The sequence below is a fragment of the Onychostoma macrolepis genome, chromosome 01, assembly GCF_012432095.1.
Source record: "Onychostoma macrolepis isolate SWU-2019 chromosome 01, ASM1243209v1, whole genome shotgun sequence".
Lineage (NCBI taxonomy): Eukaryota > Metazoa > Chordata > Actinopteri > Cypriniformes > Cyprinidae > Onychostoma > Onychostoma macrolepis.
Window position 1 is genome coordinate 4735135 of NC_081155.1, and position 9854 is coordinate 4744988.

A 9854-nucleotide genomic window follows, 5' to 3' on the forward strand; every position below is an offset into this window, starting at 1 on the left:
AAATTTCAGTAGCGTAGTAGGCCTAACTATTCAGCTACAGCTCTGCACAGTGCACAGAGGCAGTTTAATTCCTAATAAGAATATTTATTGTTGTCAGCCACTTTAACATTGCAATAAATACACAGTTTGAACATCAACACTGCACTGTGCTTACATTTTGGTAAATTAAAAAAAACTTAAATAATGATTAAATTAAAATGTGTTGTAGCAAAAGTTAAATAAAAACTGTACTGTACTTAAATGTAAACAAAACAAAAAAATAAAATATTAAATTAAAATGTATTAACATTAATATTTCATTTAGTGATTCATCTGCTTACCACTAGAGGGAGCCTGAGTTCCACTAGTAGCACGCTATAATCTGATTTATGTAATGGTTTCGAAATGGTACAGCGCCGTGTGATGTCATAATACAAGAAAAAGGGGGCAGAGCAAAGAGAAACACTGACATGCGAAGGAATGCGATTAAGAAAGTTTCCACAAATCGAGCTCAACCTAACAATGATTATGTATTCCAGCATTCTCTGTGTTTATACAATTAAGAGTCGGTACGAAAAAAAAAGCTGATTTTTCAGGAGGACAGCGTCACCTCATGAATTCACAAATCATGGAGAATGACATTCGGTGGTTGTCTATGACAGTGCACTGTGTACTTATATCCAAAATAAATCTGAACATCAAACCGCAAACTATCTTCACTGCAGCCTTTTACAGGCTTGAATAACGGAGTGGTCATTTAGATGCAGCAGAAACGCAGTATTCTGCTTTTGTAGTGTGCCACACGCATCACACGAGCATTAGTTAAAAGCGTGAGTTATTTAATGTTTAAAGTACAACTTTATTGTCCACCTGAGTGGAAAATTGTCTTTGGCTCACCAACACAAAATTAATAACAACATACAAATAGAATAAAATCACAATAACTAGTCACGTTACACACACAACACAAAGAAAAAATGGATACAATTCAAGCCTTACACACTGCTTAATTAAAAAGTTGCTGAGTTAATAATTCTAATTGCATTTGGGATAAAGGACCTCTTATTCACATTTTTATTTGCTAGGGGAACTCTATAACGTCTACCTGACTTCAAGAGCTCAAACTGGCTAAAAAGAGGATGAGAGCCATCTGCAAGAATAACTCTCGCCGCCTTCTTTGTCCTTTCCACGTAAAGTTGTGTTAGTTGATTCTGAGGCCTGCCAATTATTTTATTTGCAAAGGATACAATTCTGGAAAGTTTGTTCTTGAGTCTGCAATTTAGATGCTCATACCAGACAGAAAGATGAAACGTTAAAACACTTTCAACAATGGATATATACACAAGTTCCAAAATGTGCTTACTAACACCAAGACCACTGAGCTGTCTGAGAAGAAAGAGTCGCTGAGAGCATCTTTTAAAAATATACTCTGAATTATCAGCAAAACTCAACTGAGAATCCAAAACTGATCCGAGATACTTAAAATGTTCCACAATTTCAACTTGTTGACTCTCAAGTGAAATCGGCTCACATATCACATCTCGTTTTGTACACATAATTAATTATTTAGTCTTGGCAACATTAATTTCTTGTTGGCTAGAGCAACACCAAGTTTCAAGAGCCTTAATGTGGGTCAGGTAGGCCAGATCATATGCATGATTTGTTTTGTCCAACAGGCCAACCAGGGCCATATCATCAGCATATTTAAATAATCTGAAATTTTCCTCATTAATTGTAAATTCATTAGTAAAAATAGAAAACAGCACAGGGGAAAGAACACAACCTTGTGGGCAACCATTACTCGCAGTGAGCACATCAGACATCACCCCTCTAACACAGACTCTTTGTGGACGACAAGAGAGAAAATTTCTAATCCAGAGGACGAGCCCTTGATTGATATTAAGATCCACTAACCTTTTTAAAAGAAGATGTGTCTTCATTGAATTAAAAGCTGAACTAAAATCTACAAATAAAACCCTAGCATATCCTTTAGGATTTGTAAGATGTTTAGTAACTGTATTAAGAAGAGTCAGTACAGCATCATCTGTGCCTCTATTTCTCTTATATGCAAACTGAAGTGGATCTTGCTTAGAGGCCACACTTAAAGTTAAATGATTAGCTAAAACTCGCTCCATAGTTTTGCATAATATAGAAGTTATTGCAATAGGTCGATAATCATTTGGCATACTTGCACCTGTTTTTTTTTGCCACAGGTTGAATCACTGAGTATTTCCATAATTTTGGCACTGCACTTTTGTCCAAGAGAAATTGAAATAGCCTTGTAAAAACTCCCTTTAATTGAGGAGCACAGTCTTTAAGAAGACGAGGTCTTATTTGACTTTAGTTTTCTAAGACTTGCAATAACATCTGTCTCCTTAATAACTATAGATTCCTCTACACATCTCATCGCATTCTGTCTGACCTTCCACTGTGTCGAATCTACAATAAAAATTATTCAAATCATTAATAAAGGTTTGACAATTTCTGACCAAACTATAATCTTTTTTATGTGACCTGCCCATTAGTGTATTTAGTCCCTTCCAAGCCTGTCTGACAGTACCTGTTAAAAATTACTCTCAATTTTCGTTTTAAAATCAAATTTTGCTTTGAGAATTTCCCCCCTCAACTGTCTCCTTTTCACACACAGTAATTCTGTATTTCCTAAGCAAAAATCAATCTTCCTTTCATTAAGACACATTTTCAGCTGTCTAGATACCCAAGGCTTGTTATTAGGAAAAATTTTCACAGTTTTAGTTTCAGATACAGAATCTACGACGTAATAGTGTCTGTGAGTTCATCGGCATCCTAACATGACTGAAAAAAAAATGTCCAAATTAGTCTCTTCAAAACAGTCCTTTAGTCGCTCTTTACACCTGTCAGACCACACATGTATCTGCTTAATAACAGGCTTCGCTCTCTTCACAGCAGCCCTATACTTGGGCAAGAGATGTATTACATTGTGGTCGGATTTCCCGAGGGGAGTTCTGCAAACCGCTTTATAAGCATTGGTGATATTTCCATAGCAGCGATCAATAGTTCGATTTAAGCAGGTAGGGCAGTCCACATACTGTTGAAGTGTAGGCAGGTATTCAGATAAGTCACAAGAATTAAAATCCCCAATAATTAAAACAGGTTGGTCTGCAGATCGGGCAAGCGCATCGTTAAAACTTTCCGCTATTCTCTCCCCTGCAGCACCAACATTCAAGTGAATATAAGAGTAATCTGCACTGTAAAAAAATGCTGTAAAATTTACAGTAACTTACTGGCAATTTTGGTTGCCAGTAAGACTGTAAATTTACAAGAGTACTGTAAATCAATAATTACAATTGTACTGTAAAAATACAGCAAACTCTTGCATGCTGTAAAATTGTTATGATGGTGTGTAAACATTTGGTAAACTTATTTAATTTGATTCTACTCAGAAGGAACATTTCTTAATATAAAACTGCAAACACTTAATTTGTAATAGTAAAGTTACTAAAAACATGACTTTAACTCAAATCGTTGCAGTTTATCATCAGCTATAGCACACATGCATGTGGTAAATCACAAAGAGATCATCACTGTATCAACAACTGTACAGTTACTGTCTTTAAATAAAGCAGCAGAACATCAGTGTTTGTGGCTCATCATTGACTGAAGCACAGGCTCTACTCTCCACCACAATGGTGACCCACAAAACTAAATTAGATCTCTCTTGTGCAAAATAATACAGTTCAGTTAAATATTTACTCTCCTTATAGATAACACCTGCTGTTAACAAGCATAATCACTGAATGAAAGAGAAACAAGAACTACATCTGACTTCAGCCACAGCCTTAGATGAACTCAACTCAAATACAAGACATCATTAAATCTCTCAAGATCTGATTAAACAACTCCACAAACAGCATTACCAGCTTCCCACATTACAATTTGACTTTATTTCTGTCATATGTCTATAAAAATTATTTGAGAATTAACAGAAGTTTATTTGTTTTATTGAAAACGTTTCGTTTGACCTCACCATTGTGGCGATCAGAGTTTGCTTTAATTGGGCTCTTGACCATCAAACTTTAATCTTAGTTTTTTCTGTCTGCTGTAACTGTATTTGTAAAGCATGTTTGTTATAGCATGAAAAGCCAGCAAAATGTGTGATTACGTGCTTTTGGTTGATTATTGATAATGATGTAATCATTATCTAGTGGCTTGATTCACTGATCTCAATCAGAGGCTGATCTTTAAAGCCATGATGTGGATTCTTTTATTTGTTAGTTTGGTGTTTACAGCCGCTATATGACCCTGAATGAGATGCCAAACTGCTACTGAAAAATTAAAAAAATGTCTTATGCACAAAACTTTTAGTTCTACGGCAGCAATTAGACACACACAGACATCAAGAATCAGTGTATGAATCTCAACAATGGTGACAATCAAAAGCTTAATGCTGCAATTCATGCTGGGTACCAGCACAGTACAAAAGTCACCCATGAATCCCAGCATGCATTGCGGCATGAATAAATTATGCCGCTGAATTGTCCACTTATTGTCTTTAATTCTTACTATGTGCTTTTATTTTTTCAGCCTCTGAATGAGATCAGTGAATCAGGTCTCTAGATAATGATTACATCATTATCAATAATCAATCAAAAGCGTGTAATCACACATTTTCCTGGCATTTCATGCTACAATAAACGTGCTTTACAAACACAGTTACAGCAGCCAGAAAAAAGCTAAGACTAAAATTTGATGGTCAAGAGCCCAACTAAAGCAAACCCTGACCGCCACAATGGTGAGGTCAAACGAAACGTTTTCAATAAAACAACTAAACTTCTGTTAATTCTCAAATCATTTTTATAGACATATGACAGAAATAAAGTCAAATTGTAATGTGTGAAGCTGGTAATGCTGTTTGTGGAGTTGTTTAATCAGATCTTGAGAGATTTAATGATGTCTTGTATTTCAGTTGAGTTCATCTAAGGCTGTGGCTGAAGTCAGATGTAGTTCTTGTTTCTCTTTCATTCAGTGATTCTGCTTGTTAACAGCAGGTGTTATCTATAAGGAGAGTAAATATTTAACTGAACTGTATTATTTTGCACAAGAGAGATCTAATGTAGTTTTGTGGGTCACCATTGTGGTGGAGAGTAGAGCCTGTGCTTCAGTCAATGATGAGCCACAAACACTGATGTTCTGCTGCTTTATTTAAAGACAGTAACTGTAGAGTTGCTGATACAGTGATGATCTCTTTGTTAAGTGCTTTACCACATGCATGTGTGCTATAGCTGATGATAAACTGCAACGATTTGAGTTAAAGTCATGTTTTTAGTAACTTTACTATTACAAATTAAGTGTTTGCAGTTTTATATTAAGAAACGTTCCTTCTTAGTAGAATCAAATGAAATAAGTTTACCAAATGTTTACACACCATCACAACAATTTTACAGCATGCAAGAGTTTGCTGTATTTTTACAGTACAATTGTAATTATTGATTTACAGTACTCTTGTAAATTTACAGTCTTACTGGCAACCAAAATTGCCAGTAAGTTACTGTAAATTATACAGCAATTTTTTACAGTGTGGCCAAACTCCCGCGGGAGATAAAATGGCCTAAAGGAGATCGTTAAAATCTCAAAGTCCGGCGTGCATACTTTTTCCCGGACACAGTACTGTGTGGCCCAGCTGTTATCGACAAACACGCACAGCCCTCCTCCTATAGATTTAAATGAGCTGCGCTCGTCTCTGTCCGCTCGTATTGTAGTATACCCTGTTAAACACGGGGTTGTATGATGATCTTTAAGCCAGGTTTCCGTGAGGCAAACAAGGTTGCTTTGTCTGAATTCACGGTCATATCTAGCTCTTATCTTAAGTTCATCAAGTTTATTGCTTACTGAACGCACATTTGACAGGGTAATGACGGGCAGGGGAAATCTGCTCCGACGTTTCCAGAGTCGATGTCTTACACCTCCTCTTGAACCACGCTTTTTCCGCTCTTTCTTTCGTCTCTCCGAACATCTTTCACGCCGCCTGATAGCATAACAATCCTCTGAAAGATTTATAGATGAGGACCCGGCAGCAGAATGAAGAGAAAGCAAATCCTCACGCGTGTAGGTGAGAGCGTCTTTTTGGTTTGGCCAGCAATGGTACCCAGGTGCGAGTGACATGAGGTAGAATAATATCCATAATAGTGCAAAATTCATATTGGCAATAAATAAGTTTAAATAAATAAGACTTTAAATCACAAACAAACGAACAAACAAAATACACGAGGTAAGCACCAGCAGCAAAGCCTGTAATGACAATCGGCATTTTCATGTCTACATTAGATGAGGAATAAGTTCTGAACTTACCACAAACTACGAAGCTCTTTAAAATCTCCAAATGTGCCACTTCTTTTCCTCGATTTACTTTCGTTTTGCAAGTAAAACAGCGTCTGTCTGCGGACTGCAAGAGAGGGGCGTAACTGGAAGGAGGCGTAACTTGAAGAAAGGGGCGTAACTCAAATTTGTCCAAATCACACAGAACCACGCGAGATGTCAAAACGAGATGTTATTGGCAAGATGGCCGCTTGTATAGAGACAAGGTGAGAATGTTTTTTATTTTTTATTTTCATATAGTGGTATTGTTTATGGAGTTTATCATCTTTTAAAACTAAGGTGTAAGCAATATATAATTCAAAATGTGTAAAGATGCTATCCCCCGGTTTCACAACAAGGCTAGTCAAGAGTAGTCCCAGACTAAAATGCATGTCTGGGCTGTTTTAACTGAAAGCAACTTGAACTGATTGATCTTAAAATAATTGTTTTGTCTCAAGATGCCCATCAGTAGTGTTTTTATCCAAGGCACGTTTATAAAAGCTACTCAGATGTCCTAATTGAACTATGGCCTAATCCTGGTTTTATTTAAACCCTGTCTGTGATCTACATAATATAACATATTTGTGATTTTGCTGTAAAAACACGTTTTATAATGCATAACTAACAGGAGTGCTCCATTAAGTACACATACGTCTCAAAAGTGGATTTACATAAACCATATAGGCTACATCTTAAAGATGATTACTAAATGTCTATTTAACATCTGACAGGATTATCTTTGATAAGTATTGCAGATGAGCACATCTAATAAACACGAAACAGATCTGAGTGTGTTATGTATGTGTGCTGTTATGTAGAATTCACTGTTGTCAACACTGCTTTAGATGAATGCAAGTCATGTAAACAAACAAATCTACATAAAGTAACTGAACATAAGTTATCCATTTTATTTAGCCATTAGTAATAATGATAATTTAAGGAACATTTGTGTTGGATAAAAAGGGAGTTACATCAGCAACTACCTCAACATGTGAATGCAGTATTGAGCAGATAAATCACAGCTGACTGACTCTTGTCTGATGTTACAGGGACAGATGAGACACACGTGTGTTTATCCGGTGCAGAGTGACTGATGAAGGAATGCTGCCATCAAAGCCTCTCAGTGAGTACACTACTGAAATGAATTAAACATCTTTTAAATCTTAAATTGTAGTTTATTTTAATTATTGTAATTTCAAACAACTATTACAGCACTTTTCTGATTCTTGATTCCTGTGCATTTGCTGCAGATCTTCTGTGGTGGAGCAGGACCTGCAAGGCAAGGTGACAGCGACATTTGTGGAAAAAGGGAAAACCTGAAACAAAAGGATAAAATAAGATAATTTTGTTACTTCTAATACAGAGATCAGATGACATTGTGCTGTTAAAATGACTGCTTGTGTATTATGTTTGGGTGTTTTTGTATGATCTGAAATGTCTGCAGGCTGCTGTGAGCGCTGAGGATGGAGAGTCCACAGCAGCATCCTGGAAATGATCCAGTGCCATGAATGAGTCGCTCCATCACTGCACCTGCCCTCATCTGGACCAGATGCTGCTGTGGTCTCTTCATTATCAGTGACCCCAGAGCCAGCGAGAACATCTAGAGAAAGACCAAAAGACATCGAGGATGTGACATTGGTCAAGTTTATTCTGCTGGTCTCTGTTCATACAGTGAAGGCTGACTTTCAGAAGCTTCACAAGCATCATCAAAAAATAGTCATGAAGCTTTTATCGAAAGTGATTTCCAGTGCTCTTATTACAGGGACCTACAATCCCCTGGATCAACCTGGAGAAAAGAGCCTTGCTGAAAGACACACCGATGGTGACGAGCCAGCAACCTTCTGCTCACCAGTTCAGTGGTTTAGCCAACTACAGAAGTAATAAAGCTACAACTAAAAAAAATGCATGTGATTGTAAATTGAAATGAAATTTGTCAAGAAATGGAAAGCTGACAACATGAATTGTAAATGTTTAACTCTGTTTAAATGTTTTGTAGGTAGTGGTGCTTATGGAGAGCAGGCACAGCAGCAGCCAGATTGTCCTGCACATGTTCTCCTGCTCTTGTCTCAAGGTTGTGTGGTTCAGGGGTGTCATCATGGTCTTCCTCATCCTCTGGGTCAACGATGTCCTCATTGAGAAGAGCAAGATTGTGAAGCACAGCGCAGCTGCAGAATTGACACATCTGTATTGAGATGGCAGTAGGATGTGGGGTTCACCGTCTGTAAAAACATGATTGTTAGAACAATAATTTTGAATGAAGCTTTGTTTCATCTGTTGTTGACTTGTATATTGTATGTATTTATTGTGATGCTTCCTTTTATTCATTCTTATACTTATTTATGTTTCTTATTGTTGTCATTAAATAAAATATATTTTCTTAATGTATTAATTGCTTGACTGAAAATTGATGTATTCACATCGACTGCATTTGTTCAACTAGTGTATATGCATGTCACGACAAAAATTACATTTTGCTTGTTTTACTTGTTTGTCATTTTAAGTTAAAAAAAAAGTAATAATTATTGGTTAGCACTTATTATTATTGCGTGAAAGTGTTGGGGTGGGCAAATGATGCAATTCATTCTGGGGTAATCTTAACTTTTAAGTAGAAATACTTACATTTTTAGAGTATAAAATCAACAATCTTCTCCAAAGGTGAGATCTTCGAGCAGCTGCCCGACATATCCTTTGTGCTGACATCTCAAACGCTGAGGAAAACCGCACTAGATAGTTGAGTTAGTGATAATATGAGGTGTTAGTGCACCTGTCCCTCTTTTTTTATTATTGCCGAACTTATTACATAAAAGATCAGGGAAAGATGGTTGTATCTAACAATGAACAATCATAAATGGCACAAAACGGTAAACAAAAATGTCATGTGTTCATCATAGTATGAGATAATATACACAGAAAAACAGCTTTTTTTTAGAAGCCTGAGCGATGAAAAAAGAAAGTTAAATTCAACAAGAAAAAGAAGAAAACAGGAGATTTAAGCCATTTTTGCTTGTGGATGATAAAATAATTAAAATATTCAAGAGATAACAATTTTGGGTTCCCTTTCAGTCGGTCACTCCGAGTCACGTCGGATGACCGACGAATTGGGATCTCGCCAGAGAGACCAATCCACTTCGAGTGTAACTAAACGAGCCAATGGACATTGGCATGCGATCATTGCATCCAGCTGCCGCTGATCACAGCGTGAGTATAAAAGGCAGCGGGTGCACCGCATTAATTCATCCTTTCGCTTCGGAGCCGAGCCGGTGGTGAATTACTGCTGCGCTCCTTTCCTGCGAGTGAGTGAGTGAGTGCGGGCGTTACAGCGCAGCAGCGGTGGTCGCGGTCTCACGGGAGGAAGAGATCGATTCCCGTGAAGACAGTCACACTAGGAGTGTGTGGTGGCCAGCTCCCCTGCGTGCTTCAGCACTAATAAAGAGCAAATTTTCTCTAAAAGAGTAACTCGGGTGATCGCGTCTTTTTAAAGATGTCTTATCACCCGTGCGTTTCTGGGTGTGGTCGTTTCCTGGCGCCTCAGGACGGTCACG

General features: G+C 37.3%; 1 protein-coding gene and 1 long non-coding RNA gene across 2 annotated transcripts in view; one reads left to right on the forward strand and one right to left on the reverse strand.

The window, feature by feature from the left end:
• LOC131537500 (protein NLRC3-like) overlaps positions 1–6407 on the reverse strand; it is a 32114-nt gene extending 25707 nt beyond the window's left edge. The window contains exon 1 of the mRNA XM_058770998.1: positions 6307–6407. The gene's annotated coding sequence lies outside the window, so the exon portion shown is untranslated. The remainder of the gene's footprint in view (positions 1–6306) is intronic.
• Positions 6053–8697, forward strand: LOC131537517 (uncharacterized). The gene is made up of 5 exons (XR_009270307.1): positions 6053–6067; positions 6379–6539; positions 7362–7435; positions 7563–8189; positions 8309–8697. It is a non-coding gene; the product is annotated as an uncharacterized LOC131537517 (long non-coding RNA).
• The last annotated feature ends 1157 nt before the right edge of the window (positions 8698–9854 follow it).